Source organism: Uloborus diversus, chromosome 10 (assembly GCF_026930045.1).
Source record: "Uloborus diversus isolate 005 chromosome 10, Udiv.v.3.1, whole genome shotgun sequence".
Classification (NCBI taxonomy): Eukaryota; Metazoa; Arthropoda; class Arachnida; order Araneae; family Uloboridae; genus Uloborus; species Uloborus diversus.
Window position 1 is genome coordinate 138,223,171 of NC_072740.1, and position 27,177 is coordinate 138,250,347.

At 33.9% G+C, this 27,177-nt stretch overlaps 1 long non-coding RNA gene across 1 annotated transcript; it reads right to left on the reverse strand.

Annotated features, from left to right (window-relative positions):
• Positions 1–480: 480 nt before the first annotated feature.
• Positions 481–27,177, reverse strand: LOC129231206 (uncharacterized). The gene is made up of 4 exons (XR_008581226.1): positions 27,040–27,177; positions 23,160–23,274; positions 8,983–9,092; positions 481–724 (listed from the first exon to the last, which is right to left on the reverse strand). It is a non-coding gene; the product is annotated as an uncharacterized LOC129231206 (long non-coding RNA).

Below are 27,177 nucleotides of genomic sequence, written 5' to 3' on the forward strand. Positions count from 1 at the left end.
TTGGAAAAGGATTTATTCAAAATTATCATTTCTGTTTTATAGCAAACATTCGTCCAGAGAAAAAATACTGCCTCCATCTGACTCTTACAAACGGATTACAATTTATCTCGACAATCCCCCCCCCCCTTCAAATTAACCTAAAGACTTTAGCGTCACTTACCTTTTACTTACCAGAGGATGTGGGAAAGCAATCGTCCTTTTCCTCGACCCAGTGCTTGAGTTCCGCTTTATTTTATTTCAAAATAAAATACATACTTAGCACATATTTAAACAGAAAACAATAATACAATAAATTCCTTGGACCTTGGTCACTATTTAATGTATTACAATTTTTGATTTCTTGACAATAAATTCTTGAACTTGTTTTAAAAAAGCAATTCCTGTTCATACACAGTAGCTTTCGCGCTCAGCGTTTACTCTAAGCTAACACGAAGACGCATGAAACAGTGAATATTTCATTATCAGTCAGAAGGGCCTTTGCAGAACATGGATAAAAGTTTTGTAGGGCTCTTTGGATGTTTTCTTTCCATCAGCAAAAAGAAAAGAATTGGCGGGTGTGCCCCGTCACAAGATGTTTCAAATCACGACTAAGCCATCACTGCTGGTCTTCATAGTTGAATGTCAATCTTTCGACGGACCAGAGGCAGGGATGTTAAATGCAACTGGTTACAGTGCAGCCGAAAAACGTTTTCAGGGTGGAACTATTTCATCTCATCAACAGTCACTAAAGAAAAAAACAAACCATTAAATACAATGAAAAACAAAACAAAACTTTGAATACTATTGTAAGCATGCATTACACACCTAGTACAATTTTCGAATAGTAGTCGTCTTCCTTACTACGGTGGTAAACTATTTTTTAGTGTTCTGCAATGCAGCTTAAAAATTCGAAAAGGGTCTGCAAGATAAACCGACATCAAATTAATTAAATTTTGTATTTTTCTCGTCTTTCAACTCAAATATAAATGAGGTCTTCCAACAACGAGCATCAAGTTACATGAGCTACACTATACACTAATAAGAAAATCAGAGCTTTGTAAGCAACTGGATATCTCAACAAACTGCCTAGTAAACACATCTAGATATCGTTGCTAGTTTTGCAGTAATCTTGTTTAGGAGTAACATAACTAATCGTAAAAAGACATATGGACGAACACCCGCTTCTTAAAGACTGCTTAACTTTTTCCGCCGTTAATAGTAACTAACTAGACGTGTGTAGGCGTGTGTGCATGTGTGCAGTCGCGTATGTATGTACATAGACGTGTTTAGGCATGTGTGTGCTGGCGTGTATGTGTGTAGGCGTGTGTGCGAATGTGTGTGGTGAGCAGGCGTGCATGTATTCAGATGTGTTCGCGCATTTGTGAAGGTGTTTGCGTGCTTGTATGTGTGTAGACGTGTTCAGACGAGTGTGTGCTGGCATGTATGTGTGAAGCCATGTTTGTAAGCGTGTCTGAGTGTCTAGGCAAAGTGTGCGATTGTGTAAAGGTGTGTAATGAGCAGGCGTGCTTGTATGCAGGCATGTGTTCGCATTTGTGTAGGTGTTTGTGTGTAGATGTGTGTGTGTGTGTGTGTGTAGACTTGCCTGAGTGTGTGCAGACATGTGTATCCGCAGAGGGGCAATTGTGTGTGTAAGCGTATTCGTGTGAGTTCAGACGTATGAGCAGGCGTGTGTATGCGTGTAGGCGAGTGTTTATGTGTGCAAGCGTGGCGTGCATGTACGCAGGCGTGTGTGTTTGCAAGCATGCCTGTGTGCAGGCGGGTGTGAGCATGTGTGCGGTGAGCAGGCATGAACGTATGCAGGCATATGCGTGTATTTGTGTAGGTGCATTCATGCGTGTTTTTATAGATGTGTATAGGTGTGTGTGTGTAGACGTAATCAGAAAGTAGTGAAATGATCTTTTTTACTTGGTGTTTAAAATTTCTTTTACCTTCTGGTTTACATTTTGAACCAAATGTCAAAACATGACACTTTATATATGACACGTGTTATATTTTTAGAGTGGTATTTTGCGATCGTTTTAAGCTTTTTTGTTGATTACTGATCTTTTGAATAAAGCTCACATAATGAGAATCGTCGAAAAAGAAGTTTAATGCAAGTTTTCTCAAAAACTAGAAAAACTGCCTCCTTCGTAATAACATTCTCAAAGTGTACTGATGAAATTTTTTAATGGATGTACTGTACCTCTTTGGGTTTTGACTTTGTTGTGGACACCAGAGTGCTAATCGTAAATACGAAGGCCATAGTTTACAACCGTAAGGTAACGGGCTATGGCTTTCGCATATAGCTATAACCTACATCACACTTTATCTTTATTATAATTATAAAGTAAGTAATTGGAGTATATAATAACTTGAAACATTACGGGGTTACAAGCCATAAGGCGCCACTTTATTGTTCAACAGATGAAGCTGCGATTCTCGGGTCCTTTTGAAAAGAAAGAATTTATCTAGTGGTTCACCTTAAGCCAATAGCTTAGAAAGAACAGAGAGCCGATAAAAGAGATGACGAGGCTTTTTTTATAACTTGAGAAATGCAAGGAAACCTCTAATAAGTGGCCCATAATACGAATTGTGAGGGTTCACACCTAAAAACCGTAATCTTTGGAGAGTATAGTATGACTCTGATAAGCTAAAGCTGAACCTCGAGTTCAGATTTTGTAAAATCAACATGAAGAAAATAATTGACGGAGCCATGGATCTTTGTCAAGAATATACGCAAATCTATTTGAATCATACAGAAAAATCTCAGCAGCATCTTGCTTCTCCTTCATACAAAAGGGACGCTAAACTACAAAGCAGTATTGCCAAACAAGTAATTAAAAAAGTTTAAGTAAAATATGATGCCAAATGAAGTTGAACTTATATAGAGTGCTCCGTTTTAAATTGCAAGACCTCACATCAAATTGCAAAAATGTTCAAAATCGGTTGCAGAGTTAATGTATTGAAAGTTTGAATCGAAAATAAAAACGAGTCAAAAAATACAAAATTTAACTTTTTATACTGGCCCTAGGAACCCTAACTTACATTTCGGGAAATAATCTCCATTGAAAGATATTTCTAACACATGAAATTTGACATTTGTGCGACCAAAACTCAAAAGGATATTCAAATTCAAAGTTTTAAGTAACCATTTAGAAGATGAGATTGGAACTTACCGCCGTTTCATAAGAATGACAGGTTGTTAAAGTAAAAACAACAAAGCATTTATATTTTCAATTGCTTTCAAAAATAAATGCAAACTTTACGCCATGATACGCAAAAACACACTACAAAACCGCAATCAATTTCAATATCCACTCTATACACATATATAATTTTAAGCCCTTGTTAAATGCTATATTTTCCCCCAAACGGTGTTACTGACGGCGAGTGTAAAGTGGTATAAATCACAATACGCTGCGTTTCATATCGGTGAATATTGGTCGTAGTAAAGTCAAACTTTTTGTGCTGGAATTATTTTTAATGGAGATTATTTCCCTGAACATAAGTTAAGGGACCTAGGGTCAAAGTTAAATTTTGCATTTTTTGACTTATTTTTAGTTTTACTTCAAACTTACAATACATTAAATCTACATCTGATTTTGAACTTTTTTGCAATTGCAAGTGTACATCTAGGACTAAGCGTTGTGAAAATAAAGGTCTTTCAGGTTGAAATGGAACACCATGTATATATATACATATAGAAGGATTGTAAGGATCAATCTCCCTCCCGAAAAGATAAATCTAGTTGCGCTAATAGCTCCGACTGAAAACAAACTTAAACGGAACATTGGAGTTACTTTTTGGCATTTAAGTTGAAAGGATTTTTGAGCGTAAACACTTGGCCATTCGGAAAATTAAGCAGTCTACCTTTTTACACAAGTGTCTATTCAACAATGTTTTTTGTTGAATCGACGCTTGTGTGAAAAGGTAGGCAACTCGCAACAACCCTCCGGGGTGTTGCGAGTTGCTATTGCCCTCCTGACAGCGTCCCAAACATGTTCTATATGGTTGGAGTCTAGATATTATGCTTGCCAATTTATCGAGTGAATATCCTCCCCTTCCAGAAATTTGTCGACCAGAAGAGCTGTGTGCGGCCTTGTGTTAACATCCATTAAAAATAACTCAGGGCTAACAGCGCCCTTCAAGAGGTGAGCATAGAGCTCCAAGACCACATCCCTATACCTCAAAACTGTCACAGAGCCTCCTCTCAAAGACATGGAGAGGTGTGCGGCCATCCAACATGATGCCTGCCGTCAAACCACCACCGCCATAATGCTCGATTTCGCCGATATTGGAGGGTAGGTAGCAGGTTCCTGCTTCTATCCATGTAAATTTAGGACAAGAATAGCCGTTTAGAATGAAACGGGGATCGCTATTTGCCTTCCAATATCTGCGAAATCGACCATTATGGAGGAGGAGATTTGACGGTCTGGGTAGGAATCATGTTGGATGACCGCACACCCCTCCATGCCTTTGAGAGAGGCTCTGTGACTCTTGCGAGATATAGGGATGTGGTCTTGGAGCCATATGATCAACTCTTAAGGGGCGCTGTTAGCCCCGAGTCAGTTTTAATGGATGTTAACACAAGACCCCATACAGCTCTTCTGGTCGACGAATTTCTGGAAGGATTGGCCAAGCAGATCTTTAGACGCCAATCCTGTAGAACCTGTTTGGAACGCTCTGTGGAGGGTAATAGCAACTCGCAACAACCCTCCGGGGACCATTCATAGCCTGAGAACGGCGTTGTTGAACGAGTTGAAATAATTACTTAAGGATAGCATAAACTGCTTTATTTCAAGTATGGAGTCACACTGCGAGGCCTGTATGTCTGTTAGAGGGGATCGTACCCCTTATTAACCCATTTTTTCGTTCAATTTTGCAACCGCTGTTTCATGCCATCCGACTTTAACGAGTGTTATTTATGACCATAATTGTGTATTTTAAATTTTAGATAGTTATTTGTTTTGTATTGTTTCAATGTATGTACACACCAAATTTCATTAAAATCGGTCAAGTAGTTCTGAAAATAATTGACCAAATCTGAAAATTCTCTTAATTTCTTACACCAGTGTAGCTCAATCATAACAGAAAAAAAAAATCCTTGACTGGAAATGTTACGATATTTTGCAAACGTGTTAAACAATGAGACGAAGTTTGTTTAAATCATTACAATAAACTCCCAATTATGCATAGGCGGATATTGCTATTGCTGATTTACTTAAGTTTCCTTGGTCACCGAAAACTGAATAATTGAAACCCGCTTTTTACATTTACACTCATTGCGCCTGTAAACCAGTGACCTGCCCAGTTTTTGTTCGAAAAAGTTATCTTCCTTTACACGTTTTCGGTGTAACCAAACTTGATTTGTTTTTATTGATCTGTTGTCATGATTTGCTGCGTCCATTTACAATAGGGTCATTCCATATAGATTCAACGGATGAGTACGCTCGACCATTTTTAATTTTTTTGAAACTCATATCCCAAAAAGATGCATATGAATAATGTTTAAAATCACTTTTATTTTCTCTCTAACCTTAACCCTTGTTTTTTTAGAGGTCATCAAAAGTCATTTTCGTAGTCAAAAATCGAACTTTTCGAACTTTTAACCTTTTGCATTTCGGCCAAAATCTAATTAAATAACAATCATGGAAGAACATTTAACATTTTGATGTTAAAGTACATTAGATAATAGTCACACACACTGAGTTATGTATCTGTAACTTAATAATTAAAATAATGTCAGCAGGCCCAAGTTCAAGGTCAAATGTAAAACTGTTACTCATTTCAAAGGGTCATAACTCTGTTAGGGGATAAAAACACAAAGTGAAATATGCCAAAAACTAATTACTGGAGTCACACTAATGAGAAAATATGGCTGTAATTGTTTGTTTGTTTACCCGTTATAAATTACAGCCCCTCAAAGATACGAAAATTGAGAAAAATGACATTTTTAGACCCCTATAAACTAAAAGGGGATGGAATTAAAAATAAATTTTTTTGGCCAATCAAATATTCCAGTCAAGTATTATACATGTTGAATATATTGTTTTGTGTACTTGGTTTTTAAAAAAAGATACTGGTCTTTGAAATTGTGCAATTTTGCTAGTTAATTCACACTTTAAAACAGAAATAAAAAGTGAAAACTTCGTTGCACTTTCTTAAATTACGTATAGTGTGCTCTATGCAATATATTATACTGGAAAAAGATATTTTCAGTATAAAAATTATTATTTTATTTTGATAACTTAGAAATATTTGGACATAAATGAGTAGTTCATACATGATGGACAGCTTAAGTCGTTAATTTATAGACTATCTACACACACAAATTTTCAATAAATACAAACATACGTTCTGTACATGAACTTATGTAACTTGCCTAAACACGTGCAGAAGCATTATCTACAGAGTTGAAAGGAAAAAATAAAGTGCGTTTTTCATTTCTTACTTCAGTGTAATTTTAAGAAAATGAATTCACACAGTAGTAATATAGTTCTGGTGGTGACACAGCATGTAGCGTACTGAAATACTTCACTAAAATACACAACAAAAATAGAAAGAACTTTCTTAATTTATGTAATCACGAAACGAATGTCAACTTGAGAGCTGAATGACATTTCTATGCAATATCACACGGTAATGGACATTGTAACAGAATCAGAAGAACCGTAAAATGAATTGATACTACTAAGACTAGATTGCAAAGAACTACTAGAAGTCACATTTTAATTCCCACAGAAATGTATACCTTCTGAGTTTTTGCTACTAAACATTGCATGTATCCTTGTGAGCATTCAGTATATTAAACTAGCTGAAAAAATGTTGCAAGAAAAGTAAGAAATAAAATTCTCAATACAAAATTTAATCACTGCTTTATGCCACCGTATTTAAATATTATCTCTGCAAAATTATTGCCCCCTAGCAATAGGTATAAAGAATAGTGTGTTACTAAAAAGATATTACATAGCTTGTGTTGATCACTAAATTTAGAATCCCTGTCATTGTCTTGCTCCTAGTATATTTTCAAAGCAGCAAATTATGAATGTGCCTTGGTAAAGCATTCCAAAACGCCATATACTTGAGTCACCATTACAACTTAACTAGGTGACTACTAAGTGAGTTCATTTTTTTCAAAACTACACTTAAACAAGAAATAAAAAACCACTATTTTAAATTTAAATTTTGTAGATATAATGTTTTTGCATATGTTTAAGGCAATTTAGATATGTTAATGTACAGAGCATATGCTTGTGTGTATTGAAACTTGTGGGTGTAGATAGTCTATAAATTAACTACTTAAGCTGTCAATCAAGTATGAACTACTCATTCATATCCAAATATTTCTAAGTTATTAAATTAAAATAGTTTTTTTTATACATAAAATATGTTTTTTCAGTATAATATATTACATAGGCCATTTAAGAAAGTGCAATGAAGTTTTCAAACTTTTTATTTCTGTTTTAGTGCGTAAATTAACTAGCAAAATTGCACAATTTCAAACACCTGTATCTTTTTTAGAAACCAAATACACAAAACAATATATATAACATGTATAGTACTTGAACGGAATATTCGATTGGCCAAGAAATTTTATTTTTAATTCCATCCCCTTTTGGTTTACAAGGGTCTAAAAATGTCATTTTTCTCAATTTTCTGATCTTCGAGGAGTTGTAATTTATAAAGGGTAAACAAACACACAATTAGAGTTACATATTCTTATTAGCATGGTTCCAATGATTAGTTTTTGCCGTATTTCATTTTGTGTTTCCGTCCCCTACGCGAGTTATTCCCCTTTGAAATGAGTAAAAATTTTATATTTGACCTTAAACTTAAACCTGTTGCCATTATTTTAATTATTAAGTTACAGCCACGTAACTCAGCATGTAAGACTATCATCTTATGCACTTTAACCTCAAATCGTAAAATTAACTGCCTTAAATGTAATTCAAATAGATTTTGACCAAAATGCAAAGATCTATAAGTCCCATTTTTGACTGAGAAAATCACTTTTTATGACCTCTAAAAAATCAAGGGTTAAGGTTAGAGAAAAAATAAAAGTGGTTTTAAACATCATTCATATGCATCTTCTTGGGATATGAGTTACAAAAAAATTAAAAATGGTCGAGCGAACTCATCCGTTGAATCTGTATGGAATGACCCATTTTTCAATTAAATGTCCGATTTTTCAAAAAAAGGTGGCGTCTTTATGACGTTACAAATTATGAACTTAGTCGTCTATTTCACTGGCTCGTTGAATGATTCCGCTTGCTGTCTACCGCGTTTCCACGTGTGATAATTCAAAAATGAATAAAACATTGCGCTCTATGCTTGCTCTACACCGTATTGTTGCCAGCAAACGAGAATAAAGCAGTGAATTAAATATTGCGCTCTGCGCTAATGGCAACAGTGTATGACTGTTCAACATTTGTGATGTCATGCGCAGAAGCGTAAAAAATAAAATTCAGTCTGCACGCCGATTTCAATGTTTTTTTTATCTAATAAACTTTGTCAAATTACTTAAATAATAATTAAATCCTATGTTTTAAGCATGTTTTTTTTTTTTTTTGTTTTTTTTTTTCAGAATTTTTTTTTTTTTAAATTTCGGAAACTACCAAATTGTTTATCGTCGTGTAACATTGAATTTTAGTGTAAGGTAGAGCTGTTATGCACAGATTTTTCTTTTTATCTAACAAGTTAATTTAATTAATTACACTATCTTTTCATTTTTGTTCAGATACTTCAACAGCTTGTATTTATTCATTGGTTTTTTAGATAAAATGGCTATTCTTGAAATAAGTAATATTTCCGCTAAGGTACAAAAATAATTAAAATAAGAAAGATAAAGTCTACAGCAGTTGAAACGCAAAAAAAAAGAGTTAAAAATAGTACTCCTATAAGTTTCTTTTATTCAGTCTCTTTGTAACAAGAATAAAGCGTAAACAAAAGTGAAGATATAAATATGTTTCAAATGGTTACGTTAAATGCACAGAAGTCAATTACCTGCTTTAGAAACTAATGTCTTGTGTCGAACAACCTGATGAAACACTAATTCCCGGTCTTATAGATAAAAAGTAGAACGTGTGAGCAATCTTTGATAGATCACTTATTATCTGAAAAAAAAATACATATAAGTAGGGAATATCTTTTTTTAAGGCATACTAAATGTTGCATGCTTTGATGTTTATTGACGAGGAAAAATTGAGATCAATCTCACAAAATAGTGCTGAAATGGAATAATCTTTTTTTTACACAGACTGATAGAAAGATAGTATCTATCAATATACTTTCCTACCTATCTGTCAATAATTCTCTATCTAGCTCAGAGTCCTCTCATTGTGTTGAAAACATTGTTTATAGAAACTGTAATGGATAACACAATTCCTGCAATGTTTCCAAGGCAATTGGAGGAGTTTTCAACACGTGCACAGTAACAAAATAACTGTGCCACTAGAAGACCTCGAAATTCCAAGTCTTTTTATTATTAAAAAAAAAAAAAAACTAAATCACCAACTTCCAAAATGCTTAAAGGGCAGCATACATTTTTATAGAAGATCACAGAATTCACCTCAATTAAAATACTCACATTTTCTCCTTTGGAAAAATTCTTAATCCCATCTATAGACTACCCCAACTTGTAGAATCTGTCTTGAGGGGGCAGCGGCAATTCATATTTATGGTGCAATATTGCCCTCGGAAAAGTATTTTATCCTTTCTTCTGCCAGATGTAGCTACTGTTTCAAACACTCGTCAAATCGTCAAAAAAGCCTAATGAACTTAAGGAGATATTCTAGTCTAGAAATTCAAAAAAAAAATAATTTTTTTCTTCCATATTCTCAAAGTTTAGACCTTTAAGAATGAGTTTTCTAAGAGGATTTATGAAAACTCAAATTATTTTTGGAGTTACAGTTAATTTTGTTAAAATAAACTCTTTTTTGCTGAAATGATACTGCAAACTTCAAACGTGTTTTTCTCGAATCTAGTTTTTTCGGTACGGTTGACAAGTTATCAAGTTCTAATGCCAGGATTTACTTTAATTTTGGTACAGACTTTCTTAGGACTATCAAAATTGTCTCAACGTAGGGGTTTTTGTATCTCAACGTAGAGGATTTGTTGAGAAGTTTAAAATGCAGTCGACAAGGAAGTACGTTACCAAATGCTTTACCAAAATCCCCTCAAATTAAATTCAGAAGGAATATTTGGCGAAAGTGTAGAGCTGGGCTACATTGTCAATATAATAGGTTTATTACTGTTAGAAATTTTTATTCAACGGCATTCTATTCAGCCGTACAGTTGTAAAATGCCACTATGTTTGGTCAAATTTATATGGAAACTCTTTCTTTTTCTTATATCTTTATCTGTAAATAAAGCAAATATTTAAACCGGATTAAAAGGTCAGTTAAAATGTAAAATAATCCTCCAAACATATCTGTCAAGTAATTGAAAAGCATTAAAAATCTAACTAACCTAATTGAAAGCCATTAAAAATCTAATTGAAAACCATTAAAATCTAAACCGAGAGGCCATTATGGTAGTAAAGTAAACACTATATTTCTGTCTTCGCCAAAGTTCTAACAAGTTGCCAAGCATTAATGTGGGGTACATTGACTCTTGGTAACTTGTTTACTGAGCACTTACAGGGAATTCAAAACTTACGCTTTTGAATCCCTCCCCTCCCCCGCTCAAAAAAAAATTATAAGTCTTTATCTTGATGAGCTTAAGAAACATTTATACCGAGTTTGCAGAAATGTTTAGAACATTTTTGGAAATACGAATTGACGTTTGTGAGTTAGCCGCCAAAGGCTATGAGGTGTAATTAAGAGTCCTGTACGTGAATAAAAAGTATGCTTTCACATTATATGATTTAATTCGTTTACAAGAACTGTTGTTTATAATTATCTAATTTGTATGCTGGATTTTCTCATACATTCTTTCAAAAATGAAAATAAACAAGGCAATATAAAATATTTTTTGACATCATTTTGCGTGTTTTGGGATGTCATTGTATCTTTTTACATTTTATGCTTTCCTGCAAGTATATGTTTTTAAACTATGTAGCTATTTCCTTCGAAATGAATACTCCCAACAAACAACTTCTATTAGGCCTTAAATGAAAAATTATTATTTTTTTGCAATGATAGTTTTACGGCAAAATATTCACTAGCAAACATTTCATAAAAATGTTTAAATAATACTTAAAATTTAAACTAAGGTAATGCACTAGTAGTGGTCACAGTTAAGCATATTTTATGTCTTTTTTGAACTGTGAGTCTTCAATATTAATTCCATTTTTTCAGCTCAATGAACGTATTACAGCCCAACTATTCTTAAATCGTCCCATTTTCTAAAAATGCCAGAATTTCAGTTTTTTCAATTTTTTATCCATTTTTTCCCGAACTTCAAATTTGATCCAATAGTGGCCACTCCAAAATCTGAGATTTTCAGTAGTGGCCACATGCATGAGTCAGTAGTGGCCATCTGACATCCTTTCCTTAAAATTCACATTACTCACTTTAAATTCAAATAACTGATGGATAAAATTGATTCAATATGATAGTTACATTAAGTACCAATATATTAATCACATTTTTATTGTACATTTCTTTCTTCAAAGCACATACGTACTTTGAATAAGTTAAAAAGGTTTAGTAGATAATTTGTATTTGTATTTTTTGTACGCTAATGTAAAAAATAAAGTAAAAGAAAATGAATGTACTTATGTAAGTATTCTACATATGAACTTTGGTAAGTGTGAACTGAATAATTATTATCACTACAAAATCATCTAACAATTAAGCTGAAAGTCTCTCTGTCTGGATGTCCGGAGGATGTCTGTAGGATGTGCGGATCTCTGGGACGCGCATAGCGCCTAGACCGTTCTGCTGATTTTTATGAAATTTGGCAAAGTTAGTTTGTAGCATGGGGTGTGCACCTCGAAGCGATTTTTCGAAAGTTCGATGTGGTTCTTTTTCTATTCCAATTTTAAGAACAAAATTATCATAAGATGGACCAGTAAATTACGAAATTATCATAACGTGGAACCGTAACATGGGCACAAGCCAATTGACGAGATACGAAATTATCATAACGTGGAACTGTAACATGGGTACAAGCTAATTGGCGAGAGAATTCACCATACATTATTTGTAAATATACAGGCGAATCAAAAGACCTTTTAATTTTTCTATTACGGGCAAAGCCGTGCGGGTACCACTAGTTACTAATAAAAAAGCTGAAAGTCTGTCTGTATATCTGGATCTCTGTCTGTCTGGATGTCTGTGACGCGCCTAGACCGTTCGGCCGATTTTCATGAAATTTGGCACAAAGTTAGTTTGTGGCATGGGGGTGTGGACCTCGAAGCGATTTTTCGAAAATTCGATTTTGTTCGTTTTCTATTCTAATTTTAAGAACATTTTCTCAAACAAAATTATAAGATGGACGAGTAAATTACCAAGTTATCATAACGTGGAACCGAACATGGGCAAGCCAATAGGCGAGAAAGTCACCATACATTATTTGTAAATACATAGGCGAACCAAAAGACCTTTTAATTTTTCTACTACGGGCAAAGCCGTGCGTGTAACACTAGTTCATAAGAAAATAGTAAGCACACAATTCAATGAAATTCTAGGACAATTTGTTTCCTACAACTTACCAAGGTATATCGATGGATATAGAAAATTGGTAGCATAAGTTTTCAATACAACTAAAGGCAGGTTGTCCATGCACCTAGAAAGTCATGGATTTTGGCTATGATCAAAAATGGTCATGGAAATTCATGATTTTCGGCAAAAAATGCTCAAAAATCATGGAAATTGACAATTGGTCATGAATTTTAAGTTCAAGAACATGCATATTTTTTAAATTCCACACATTAGCTTAAATTTACGCATCTTGGCCATTTTTTATTCTATTACGTGTTAATCCTAATTTTTCACACATTCCTAAATCTGATTGCATCCGCTTCTTTAATACTCGCTCATTTTTCTTTTCCTTGTGATTTTACCTTTTGGACATTTATAATTACGTATTTAGCATTATTTTTAACCCTCCTGATACGTCCTTTTGTGTAGTTGAGGACTTTTAGACTTTTAATATTGCCGATCGCATTCGATGCAAAAATTTTAATTCATCTGTGTTGATTTAAGAGAATCATAAAAATTATCATTAATTCTCAACTATGTCTTAGGTTAATGAAGATTTTAGAAAATATAATTGGTTTGAAGAATTAATTACGGACGTTTTGTGCATCGATAAAATACAGAAATCAGGGAATTTTTTAAGGTAAATTTTTTAAAAAGTTCGTAAATGTTACATATTTCACAAATTCTGAAAATTTACAACATTTGTAACCTATCGTAAAACTTTGGCGGTAAATATCTGGTATTGTCTGGTAAAATATTTTTTAAGTACTTTAATTTAATATTTTATTTTTTTCTGATTATTTATGCTATTTATTGTAAACATAATTTTAGTAACTACTAAATTATTACTAGTCACAGATAATTTAGAAAACTACTAGTAGTACCATGCTCCTATTTTTTATTTGGTAAGCTTTGAAGTTTTATCCGGTAAACTGATAATTTCCCCCCTTCCCAAAAATTTGAGTTTTGGGCGTCCTTGACTATTGGCAGTCATAAATAAATATGAATCAGGAGTCAATAAATTGTAAAACACATACTTACTGACATGATTTAGACTTCCAAAGAGAAAAATTGTTCCATAAACAAGTGTTATAACTGTGAATTTTATATATCACGGCTTTTACTAATTTTACTGTGTGTGACTTATTTCTAGTAAGTGTTTTACATTAAGAAAATCTGTATTTCCAAGAAATGATTGCTTAAATCTAAGATATTAAAAATTATCTGCTTTGCTTAGAAAAGGGATTACTTCGATCAAGAATTATGCCTTCCCCCTTCATTTTTTTACCTGCTCACAAGCAGGTTGCAATCTCTCTCTCTCGGTCCTGGTAGAATTTTTCTCCTCTATATGTACTTGTGCCAAATTCCTGTTTTTTTACCAACAAGCTATTTAATAACCCCCCCCCCCTGATATGCGCCCCTAGGCCAGGGCGTATGGGTCTATGGTATGGCCTGTTGAGTAATCCGGGCCTGTCCATAGAAGAGGTAAACGCACTAGCAGTCGCCACCAGGGTTGCCAGACGCCCCGAATTTCAAGGGCCGTCCCGTACTTTGAAAAATGTGCCGTGTCCCGGTGAACTTCCATACGGGACGGGGTAGGTAATAACTATTTTATAATACGAGACATTATTTTAAGGTAAAAAAAATAAGTAAAACGAAAAATGTGATTAAACTAATTAGCACCTGTTCCATCAACGTCGATCTGTATGCTTAACTTCGTTCTATTGCTTGATTTATTCTTTGAGTTAGAGTTTCTCCAAAAGTGTACTCACAAATAAACGCACTGAGAGGAATCTTTCGAAAGCTATTGAAACATAATTGTTTATCATCCCATAAAATTGCACCATAACCAGTAATTGCCCTCAACCACAAAAATATCACCCACCCCTCTTTCACTCTTAGAAGACTGTAATGAGCATATTATAACTCCTCTCTTCCTTAATCGTCCTATTTTTTTAAAATGCCAGAATGTCAATGTGTTCAATTTTTTTTCAAACTTCAAATTTTATTCAACAGTGGCCATTGCACAATGTACATGAGTCAGTAGTGGCCATATTGCTGTTTAGAAGTGGCCACAGGGTGGCCACTACTAGATCACACAATAGTATCATGTCAGAAATGAGGCAGGTTTTTATGTAAAGAGATTACAACCTATTAAAAGGAAAATTGAGTTGATTTATGCAAAACCTTCCTGATTCAGTAGTGGCCACTCGGTGGCCACTTGAATTTCCCAAATGTTTTGGTACCAGTAGTGGCCAGGTAAACTGTCAGCCAAAAAAAAAACTATTTCAAGTTGAAAACGTTCCAAATATGATCTTTCACATTTCATAACATGGTTACAGCTCTAAAAATATTACTTTTGAGCATTGTTCGATTCATAATACAACACAATGTTTATATACCTTCTTACGGAGAAGCGTTAGAAGACAGCTGAAAAAACATCGACAATCCAGGTGACCGTATTAAATAGTTGATAACAATTTTCCATGATGCTCTACCTACTCCTCCTTGAACTGCCCACTACACTATAGCCTGAGGTCTACCTCCTGCAAGTTTGAACCTACTGGGACCCCTAGAATCCTTATTTTTAAAATAAAACCTTAAAGTGGTCACTACTGGTGCATTTACGATATATATATATATATATATATGTGTGTGTGTGGGTGTATAAACTCGAGGGCATAGCTTTACTTTAAACTTCAGAAAAAATTCCCCCCCCCCCCATGGATTTTTTCTCGCTACGCCACTGGTGTACATCACAATACGCTGCGTTTCATATCTCGGTGAATATTGGTCGTACTAATGTCAAACTTTTTGTGCTGGAATTATTTGTTAATGGAGATTATTTCCCTCAACATAAGTTCGGGATCCTAGGGCCTGTATAAAAAGTTAGATTTTGTATTTTTTGACTAGTTTTTATTTTCGCTTCAAGCTTTCAACATCTTAACCCTTTAACTGGTGTTGAACATTTTTGCAATTGGAAGTATGCATCTAGGCCTAACGGTTGCAAAAAAAGAGGTCTTGCAGGTTAAAACGGAGCACCCTGTATATCTTATATCAATTATGAAAAATAAAGGTAGTGTGAAAAGTATACTTTAACGTCCCTCATTCTTTCACCTAAAATTCTTCGGGTTGCGATTTAGAAATGTACTCAATTTAGTCTTCTAATTTGCAAGAGAAACAAATTGTATTTGCTAATTACCAATAAATTATTCACTGAAGATGGTATTAAATAAATGTTCAACTTCTAAATGCACGAATCTGATGGGAAATAAAGTAAGATTTCTTTTTTCGGCATTCCCAAATATAAGTCTTATTTTCTTTAGTTTAATGTGCGTGAAAATGCCTACTTCTTTTAATTAGCGAATAACATTCACTATTAGGCGAGAAAGAGGCTAAAAGTTCCGATTTTCAAACATGCTCATAACTTATCATGGAAACTTATAGTTCCAAATTAGTATTTCGAAATTAAACTTGAGTATGATTATGTCTCTTTGATGTAAAGATTGTTTTTTGAGTTGTATTACGTAAGACGTTTTTTGATAATTAATATTTTAGTACCCAAAACCAAAAAGGAACAACTTGCCCTGCTTTGGAACAAGTTTTTCCGCTGTTGGGGCAAATTGCTCCAACATTGACCTAACGATGACTAACGATGAGAACTTTAATATTAACATTGTTTCAAGACAAGTTTGTTATTAAAGGCATAACTTATGACTGGTTTTATTTTTTTTTATTTTAATATAAGCAAAAGTTGATTTAAAAACTAATAGGCAATATCATTCAAAAAATCAATTGTTTCTCTTAAACTTACAGAAACTAAACATATTTCAAGTTTTAGCATTAATAAATCGTATTTACAGGTTCAGTTATTACCCTTTGAGTACATATACATATATTTAGGAACAGTTAAAAAATATACTAAAATTATAATATGTAACAGCAGTAAAATATATTAAGTTTAAAGTAAAATAGTAAAATTACACATAATAACTGACAACTTCAGTAGCTAATATGTTATGATAACTAGTTCAGTCTTCAATCATAACAAAAAAAACCTTGACTGGAAAAGTTACGATATTTCGCAAAGGTGTTAAGCAAAGCGAAGAAGTTTGTGTAAATCATTAGAATAAATTCCCAATTATCCGTAGGCGGATATTGTTATTGCAGATTTGCTTAAGTTTCCTTGGTCACCGAAAACTGAATAATTGAAACCCGATTTTTACATCTACAATCATTGCGCCTGTAAACCAGTGACCTGGCCAGTTTTTGTTCGAAAAAGTTCTCTTCCTTTATATGTTTTCGGTGTAACCTAACTTGATTTGATTTAATTTATCTGTTGTCATGATTTGATGCGTCCATATACAATAATAAGAGGGTTTTCTTTGTTTGCTTTGCTTGTACGTACATTTTGTCAAACGAACAGTCATTGATTTTAGTGTACTACGTTGGTATCTAGTATCTTTACTAGAAAATTTCAATGTATGTCAGTGATTTATTTTCCTCTTGAATGTTTTTATGCACTAGTATTTTTTAAGCTATTGTTTCAATCGAATATTCACGAAATTTGTACATCCATGATTACCACGGTTGCCTATTCCGTAAAAAATCGGGAGTTTACTGTGCATGCGAGGTATTCTATTTGCTATTTTAAGCAATTGTTGCAACTACCTTTCTCTAAATTACGAAATGTAATATTAATAGCAGTTTAATTTACACCTCCGATAATGAAATTCCCACACAGATTCAACCAGGCAAAACTGACAAAAGAGGAGCTGCAGTCTCTGGCTGATGGTGTCTGTAAAGGTTGAAGCATAGATAGATCCACTTGCCTACAATGTGATCCGACCAATGAGATATCTGTGCCTTGTCTGAGAAAAATGGAATCTGTTTGCCTCTTTAACTACTTTCTCACGCCACCGCAAGGTGACGTAGTCAAGTTCTAGAAAAAAAAAATAATATCCTTAAAAATTTTCATATCAAAACATGAAAAAAGACTCAATCTTCTAAAATTTCATATTCTTCTTTCTGTCTATATAAAAAAGTTCGAATATTTCCGGTGAATCATTGGTGAAAGTCGACATTTTCCAATTTCGATCGGTCACGGTAACAAACATATTAGGTAACGGCACCGGCAATAGACATGCTTAAGACATCGCTCTCATGTTAACTCAATTTTCTGAGCCTTTTAATGTATTTACTACTTTTTAACTATTTTTCTCTCATGCAACTGCATCTCATCTAACGTTAGGCTGGTTCCGGATCCTCTGTATTAGTGTTTTTTTTTTTTTTATTTGCTAAGTTTCGAAAAAGATCCGACCCCCAGTAACAGACACCATCAATTCTGATGATACCCAGTAACAGATAGGATGAAGACAGGATGGGTAATGGGCAGAATTTCCATATTGCTCTTCAAAATGCGCAAAAGTTTTTTATTTTTAGATACAAAAGGTTATGAAATTTTAATGAACATAAATCACCGGCATACCTCGTGGTAGCAGTTCATAACGTTCCATCACTGCCTTGAAAATACCAAGTGGCTCATAGGTAGTGACTCATTGAAGTGGCTCATATCTTTATCACTCTGATAAACGGTAGATGGCTGCACTGTATTCATAGGCCGCAGCAGCATATGTTTCACCCGCCTAAAATTAATATTATTTAAATCCAAACTAACGACAGTCTGTTACTGTTGCCGTCACCCTACATGTAATATTCGTTTGTACATCTTTTTGCTTACTACATTTCTGATACAGATGAATAGGAGCAAGAAGTTACTTGGTGCCAGCTACTCCTCCTTTCTGGGGAAAGTTGTTTCTCGGAGCAGCTTGACCCCCCCCCCCCCCTAAAAGGACAACTCGCCCCATACGCACATGCCCTTGAAAAATCAAATTATGGGTTAGATAAAAAAAACGTTAATTGTTTCAGCATTGTATTTTAGGATGCACAATCGAAATTTTATACAAGCACCAAAGAACTAACAGTATCATTTAAAGTTCGTTAAAAAGACCAAAAAGTTCAAAAACAAAAGTATTTAGAAAATTAGCTAAGCGATGCACGTGCTTTGCTTTTAATATATTGCGCGCCACTAGCCCAACTAAAACGACTCCCATTTGAGTGCTGCAGCCATTTTTTATTACTTTTTTTTATTTCATTTCATTTCATCATGTATTAACTAAATATATTTAGCTATTTTCTTCATTGATTTATTTCAATGGGAACAATTAACCAGCGAAAAATTCAGCCCCGCTCTCCCCTACTTAAATAGTAAGGTTTTTTTTTTTTTTTTTACAATTTTTATTCATACTTTGGGACATCTGACAGTAAATTATCTATTGTTTCTCCAGTTAAAGACCGTTGTTACCAAATAGTTGTTTAACCTTTAAGGATATCTAAGTTAAATATTGGTTTTTTTTAATAGTATTTTTTCATAATTTGATCAGAAGTTTAAAGCCAAAAAACATATTTTAAACTGTTTTGAAAAAATCCCTCATTTAAGGGAAAATACTACTGCTGAAAAAGTAATTTTAAAAGGCAATCGAGGCTGCTTGGATCCTCATAGAATGAAATGTGTTACTCTTGCTCACTCAATACTATCAGCAGCGATACTGCGCTCGATGATGCAAACACGCAATGAGTGGAATGAATTGATTAACGGAATGAAGTTTTATAGTCGATACAATTCTGAGAAGGAATAGTCGCTTGTTTGTGTTGGAATCAAAAATTAAGATCAATAAAAAGATAAGGAAAACGATAAGCAACAATAAATAAATAAATAAATAAACTTACATTTAGAGTTCAGAATCGGGACTTTTAATTTAAACATTCTTTCAACCAAGGTTTAACCTATTCGTTCTTAAAAAAACATAACGGTATAGTTCGATATTAGAAGTATTTATTGACAATTTCTAGTTCGTTATAAGACGCGTATCGAATAAAGCCTTGCTTTAACAAAGGATTTATATCGTAGTGCTGCCATCTATGATCAAAACAAAAAGCTAGAAACGTATCCTGCAACTTGTTAATGGTTTAAAAGGAAAAAAAGTTTTATTCGAAAAATTCTAACATATTCCTTTATTACGAGGTGCGGTGGTTACAAAATAAAAGATCTATATGTAACTGTATAAATTTGGAAACTTCGGAGATGAAAAGAAGATGTGGAATCAAATATAATTCGTCGAAGATCCAGCGAAGACTCCATGTTCTGCAGTGCTGCCATCTATGTTTATTAAAAATTACTGGTAATCACAGCCGTATTTCTTTGCAAGCTGCGGTCTGCCGTATACAGGTAAACGGCAGAACCTGCATAGGATTTAATTTATCTACTCAATTTTTTAACTTCATTAATTTCCGACGGATGCAGTAACCTGTTAAAAAAAACCGTTAAAGGATTCTTTTTAATCCCATAATAGACGTAGCATTTCCCATCAGTAACGGACACATCCCACTTAACGTAATCTGTATCTGTCAAATTGAGGTTGACATACTACGTCAGATAAATGCAAATGTCAGTGTCAGATAAATGCAAATTTTATCTTCGCTTTAAATGCAACATGCTAAAATTGCATTCCCCGAGAAACCACGAGACGTTGTAGAGAGGTTAAAGCGCGACATTCAAAATAATGAATGTATGACTAGTAACTGTCCTAACATATGCAGATTCACTAACTTTTGAGTGGGGATTGTGAATCTGCTACGAATGAAGAATCGAGTGTTTCAGAAATCATTCTGTATGAAGTTAAAATCGATAAGCAAATGAAATGCTATTAATTGGAGAAAACTGGAGAAAACAATCGTATGAGACAAGTACGGTGCGAAGGCACAGTAGAAAGTGGCATTGTTGTCCTAAAAATATTATTGCCTAAGCTCTTGTTCCACTTGTAGATCCTCATATAAATAATAGCCTATGATCGAGTAACCCGCGTGTTTGAACAACCAAACTCGCGCCACGGCATAAACATTTGATAATATGTCTTGGTAATGTTTAACATGTAGGGAAAATCTTTATTATGACAAGGTTTAACTCGATCCGGACACTTAACTGTTTTACTGGTGTGTCATTTCAGGAGATTAAAGAAACGAAAAGGTGATCGACAATGAACGCGAATAACGGAGTTTAGAGTTAATCCGCTGGAGTTAAGGTTACATCTCAACTATCAAAATATCACCATATCACCAAAGAGGCAATGGCTTCATTCAAATGTAGAAGCCACTTTCACCCGCCATACCTTAACGGGCGACTTTCGAGTTAGAGATAAACAAGGTGAGTATAGCACAAAATCAAAAGAAAAAATTAAAACGGATTCCACAAGAGCTTTGTGTGGTTCAAACTTACTTTTCAGAAAACTATACAATTGCATGCGAGGATGAGGTGCAAAGGGCCTATTGGTCAAATGAAAAGATTACCTTTTCAACAGTAGCAATCAAACATGAAAACCTAATAAAATTAAAAGTAATATGTTCTTATTGCGTACAACATGAATGCGCTGTACATATTTTTCTACAGAAGATTGTTGAAGATGTTGTGTCCTCGTATCGTGGAAGTGATATCTCTCAGATGAAGCAGGTTAAACTCTAGACAGGAATTTATTTCATGCAATGTCCACTTCATGGAAGAAGTAAAAGTTTTTTTTACCATTTCTCATGGCAAAGGACCGGTGAACGGAAGTGGTCAACTGAAAGACCATTGTTTGGGATGAAAAAGCACATTGTCGTATCGAAAATGACGTCAGAAATTGTGTTAAATGTTCAAATGCTGTATGCAAGACGGCAGCAGTTACCATTATTCCTAAATTCAAAGTTCTCGGAACAGTGGATAAACTTGAAGGAATATGGATTGGAAATGATGCAATACCTTCTACGTATTCAGAACATTGCAAGACCGAAGGCATGTACGGCATAACAGGTGACAAAACTCAGTATTAAACCAGGAAAATCGAAATCCATGCAAACTGAATTCAAACCTATACACAGCCGGTAACATTAGGTTTACAATCCAAACCCTGGCGGACTAAAAGGGAAGTTTCAAAAAACAGTAAATAAGAAATAAAATAACAGTACGTACTGAACATTCATTAGACAGAAAGGAATGAGTGCCATTTAAATGTGGCTTCACCTAGCATAAACTGCAATCAGCTGAAATTAATTCATACTACTAAATACATTTATAAAAGCTTTGCTCTTAAGGTTTATTTAAAATCAGCTGGGATAGTAAACTGAAGGCTTTAAAACTAAATATAATTCACTCATTTCAATCACGCAAAGTGATATATTGTTATCATACTCTAATTTTAAAAATATATTGCGGTTATTTTTTTGCATTTATAGTTTCATAAATTTTTGAAGCTTTTCTGAAGGCTAAAAAATGAATCTTATTTCTAAGATTCGTCTATTAATAAGTCAAAAAAAAAAAAAAAAAAAACACTGATTTCAAAAAATTTAAATTTTAATTTCATGACGTAGACGTAGGGTCCTTGTTCCTCAAAAGTGCATGCAATGAAACATGGCCTTAGGGCATTTTAAGGGCATTACCCAGTTGTCACTTGCAATAGGCGTGATTATTTTGTGGAGATAAAAGAACTAAGACTTGCCTAACCGGGCCCAAAGTTTGTTGCCCGTCGTAACTTTTGCATTTGTATATTTGTCAAGTTGTGTAAATTAAATTGTTTTTTCGTTAAAAAAATACGTTTATGACTTTATTTGTGGTGAAATTCTTGTAATTATACAATACTTGTGAAGTGATTTTACAAGAGAACATGACGTGACTGATGTAAATTTGGATTCTAATGTTACTTGTTTTTGTGCCCCCTGTTATCGAAATGTGAGGTCTCAAAAGGCTGCGAAATTCACCAAATTTAGCGAGTTTTGATAAATAGTGGAATAGATCTTTTACACGCTTTGCATCTGAATGACGTGTCACATGCAGAGGACGAAATTGTCTACGAAATATTGGCACCTTCAATTTCTCTCCAAGTCTTTGAATTTGACGCTTCTCTTAACATTTTCTAGGCTTTAACACCTTGTATCTCGAAAATGGGGGCACGATGGCAAATAACTTTTGATCGAGGGCAAAAATGTGTCAATATGCTCTTTCTATTGTTACCTATAAAAAGAATATTTTTAGATTGTTTATTTTTGCTAGAGTGCTTAGAAAATAATAGTAAGTGTGAAATTAATCCGTCTTTTAAAGCTCCTTTCTGATGATTTTCATTATGAATACGTTTTCTTTTTTTCCTCCACTTATTAACTTATTTACTTTGCTGGTTTAACATGGGGGTTCATCACTTCAGCCGAATTTAGGAGCTGGTGCTCGTTTACAAAGAAAGTCAGCTCAAGAATCATGCAAAAAGTGTTTCGTTGCCCAAGTGTTGCCCCTCTCATGTATTGCTTTCTCCAATTCAGAAGTAATAGTTTGCTGACTTTCTTGAAAGTCGTCGAAGGACATTTCAATGTCATGCTTTTTCTGCTACCGGGAATAAACATTACACATTTTCATCAAATTATACATATAAAAAAAAAAGGAAAATCAAGACTTACTGCGGTTGTCGCCGAAGGACGTCGGACTACATGTGTACCAGTTGGTGCTTCTGGGAAACTCTGATTTGTTGCCTAGGAAGACATTTTCGAGGCTGCATCGCAGTAAGAGTCCCAGCTGTGAAAATGGAAAAATTTGAATCTCGAGGTAAATTTTATACGGAATTAGCCTACATAAATTAGCTTTAACAGATACTAATATTCATTTATTGAGAACTTAAATGATTAGTTCAATTTGATGAGCCTAAACAGAGAACTATCGGGAAGTGAATAAACGGACTCTCAGGAACACTCTAAATAAAATTCTGAAACGTTCCTAGAAAAAAGGGGCATCTTATGTACCTCATTTAGGCTTTTAACATATCAAGCAGAACAAAAGATGAAAACGGTCGGAAAAAATCGGAAAATTTCTGAAAAAACGAATTAAAAAACGTTTTCTTTTCGAAGGGGTTTATTTCCACTCAAGAAAAACTGAAAAAAATGAATTTTTTCAACTTTGCTGAAAATTTCAATTAAAACTTCCAGAAAAGAGTGATTAGAAATTTCTCCCACTTAAATTCTAATGCATTCCCCCCCCCCTCGTTTGTATGTTAAAATACTGTCGAACTTTAATGCAAGTTGTTATATGATTATATAATTTGCATACCGATCAAATACAATACTAATACTTTTTGCAAAAAAGCTTAAACCAATATCCTTAGTGAAGATTTTATTTTACTACTTCATAAAACAAACAAGCATAACTTTAATCACAAAACTATATTTCTACTGATTGTGCGAATCAAATGTACAGGGTGCGGCAAAAAAAAAAAAAAACGGGCAAGCGATTTTCCATGAAACTTTATTAAAAATAAATAAATTTACAAAACATAAAAAGTAATAATGTGAGAAGACCTTTAGCAATCAATAAATTTAATTCGTTTCAAACTGCAGTCTGTTGCAGTAATACAGAGATGCAACTGCTTATTGAAATTTTCATTCCAGGCCCGCAACTCCTTTAATCAATCCTATTCCCTATAAAGCAATTGGTTTAGAGAGTTTCAAACTTCTGTGTCGTTTAGGGTAGACTTTTGACTTTAAAATAGGCCATACAGTGTAATAAATGGGATTGAGGTCGAGCGAGTAGAGCGTCCACTCAAAAGATGATATTATGTCAAAAACTATGCGCCTTACACCACTCTTGTTTTTAGCCATATGAATTGGTGTAGAGTTTAAGGAAAATGTCCAGTCTACACTGCTGAATTGCTCTTAGGCCCACAGAAGTGCAATAACTTCTAAAATGTGCTTCTGCTTCACTTTTTGATTCACTTTATGACCCTCATCCACAAAGAACTAGAAATTTTTCGTCGCTTGTGCTGATCTGCCCTTTAAAAACCTAATACAGCCAAGCATGTGACAACTTTATGGCCATTCATCGAGGACAAACTATCACAGACAAAAATATTGGTGAGCTTTTAAGCATGCCCACTTCAAAACAGCTACATTTGGAGAATGCCGCTAAAGGATTTAAAGAATGAGGCATGAGACTCATTCTCTTGTTTTTAGCGGACTATGATGCTGTTGGCAATGAAACTGAGACTAATAGTGCTAATCTTCAGACCTCGGGAGGAGAAAAAAAAAACATAAACCCTCTAGACGAAGCAGAAGTTATGGTAAATGCTGTTACCGATGCACCAAAGAAGCCTGTTAGTGTTTCTGATTTCATTGCATTGCCTAAAGCAACACAATGTGTGAAAACAAAAAAGAAAAGCAAAAAACTAAGCTCACACATTCTTACACGAACAGCCATCAAATAAATGTCAGAACAAAGGGCAAAGAGGAAGAAAAAAATTATTTAAAAAAAAAGAGAAATTTTAAGCTCGTGAAGCTAAAAATGGAGTAAAAAAACTGAAACTAAATTCCTGTAGGCCCAAGTCTATACAACTCATGCCAAGCAATCCAGTTGAAACAACTTCAAATAATAGTGTTATAAGATGCCCCGATTGGTTGTTTTTCACTTAAAAAGTGATGTTTGACTAAACAATTACTATGAAAGGGCTCGAGGAAGGTTTGTTATCTATTATTATTCAATATATATATATATATATATATATATATATATATATATATATATATATACAGAAAAATAATAAAGCTATAAATAGAGCAGACCATTAATTTCATAAATTTTCCTTTTTTCGGTTATTTTTGGGTTCACAAGATTCAGTCAGGTTGCATAAATTGAAAACAACTACAATATATTTTAAATTGAAAGAAAATTTGATTCTACAGATTGACTTCAAAGTTAGACTCAGAAATAAAACTTATTTTTTGCAATTTCGATATTTCCAAGAGTAATCCATATTTTCAACTAAATTCATTTCTATTTAAGCAATTTCGCATCAAATAGTCTTTATGAAATAATTTTATAATGATGTGTAGTTGCTTTTAAGTCGTAATCATGACTGAAGCCATATAACCTAAAAGTAATCGAAAAAGCTCAAAATAATGAAAATAATATTGCGCTTTATTTATAGCTTTATTATTTTTTTCGGGCAAACTCGTGTAAAATTTTGCTGCAGATTATCAAAGTAGATACTCTAAAATAATATAGAGTATAACTTAGAAGTAGTACAAATGAGTGCACAGTGTTTAAAAACATTCATTCACATAAAAAATGTCAAAAAAATGGATGATATTTTTGTGAGGCTCCAAGAATAGCATTTAAACAAATACTTACTGTCTTAAAAAGTAAAAATTGATAAATAATAGAATACAAATCTTCCCCAAGCCCATCCATAATAAATATTTCTTCTAATATAATTTTAACTTGAAAAATAAGACCTTGAAGGTTTATTGGAAATCTCGAATGTCGTAAACAAAGACAACCGAATCAACAAAGTGCTAAGTTCTGACTGCGGACAAATTTTTATCCGTAGTTTCGAGGGAAAATGAACATTTATACATAATGGCATGTTTAATCACCTGTTTTGAGACTTAAGGCGGCCCCAATCAGTAAAGTTGACATTTCTACTTTTGGCCAGCTTTTTGGCTCAAAAACCCCTCTGTGCGCTGTTAACTGAACCTGGTTTACTCTTGTGTAAAGAAGAACGTTTGGCAATGCCCCCAACGACTTGAATCACCCGAGAAGTTGATTTTACTCATTGGAATGATAATGGTAGTTGTATATGTGCCTGACATGCATAAAGAGTTTACTGTTACTTGAACGATGGCGGGCGATTACTTCACTTTTCTGCTACACATCCTGATAACTACCCGTTCTAAAGTTGATTCAACCCACCTTCCTAGTTTAAAGGAGGCTTAATATTTGTTGGAGAGAATACTATTTACCAAGTCAATCTGCAGGTGATATTTTAAAAGGAGCAAGGATAATTTTGCCCTCTTTTATACATTTTTAATTTATTATCTGCCAAGTTTGCTCTCATTATTATCTTTCAATTTATCGTCAAACATCCATTGTTTGAATATTTGAATAATGAATAATAGCTAGTTACCTAGCCCTAGTTGACCAAACATGAAACTTGGTATAAATAAGGAACATAACAGTATGTACAATGTATATGTATTTCAGATTTTTAAAATAATAGCTTTTGGAAATGGTCTTTCAAGACCAAAGGTCATTTGGAATGACCATCAAAACTTGAAATTGCACTTTTGTATCAGGTAAGGTATAATTTCAAATCTTGCTTCAAGATCTTTGAAACGGTATCAAGTTTTTGCATGTATTTCAATTAGATAAGAAGTTACATGCATTCAAAAGATACTCTATCTATCCACATTCATTTTTTTTCGTAATAACGCTTCGATTGCTACTTACATTACTAACTGCTATCTCTATATAAAATTTTAGAAAAATCCGAAGCGGTCAGTTTCAAAATCTTACTTTTTGATCGATTTGATATAGAGTGACTCCAGTGGTAGAATAACAGCAAACAGTGAAGCAGTCCCGTGAAATCAAGTGGCAAGGCAGTCGTCCTAAAAGCCTATGGTATATTGCACCCCAATATAGTTTGGGCAAATT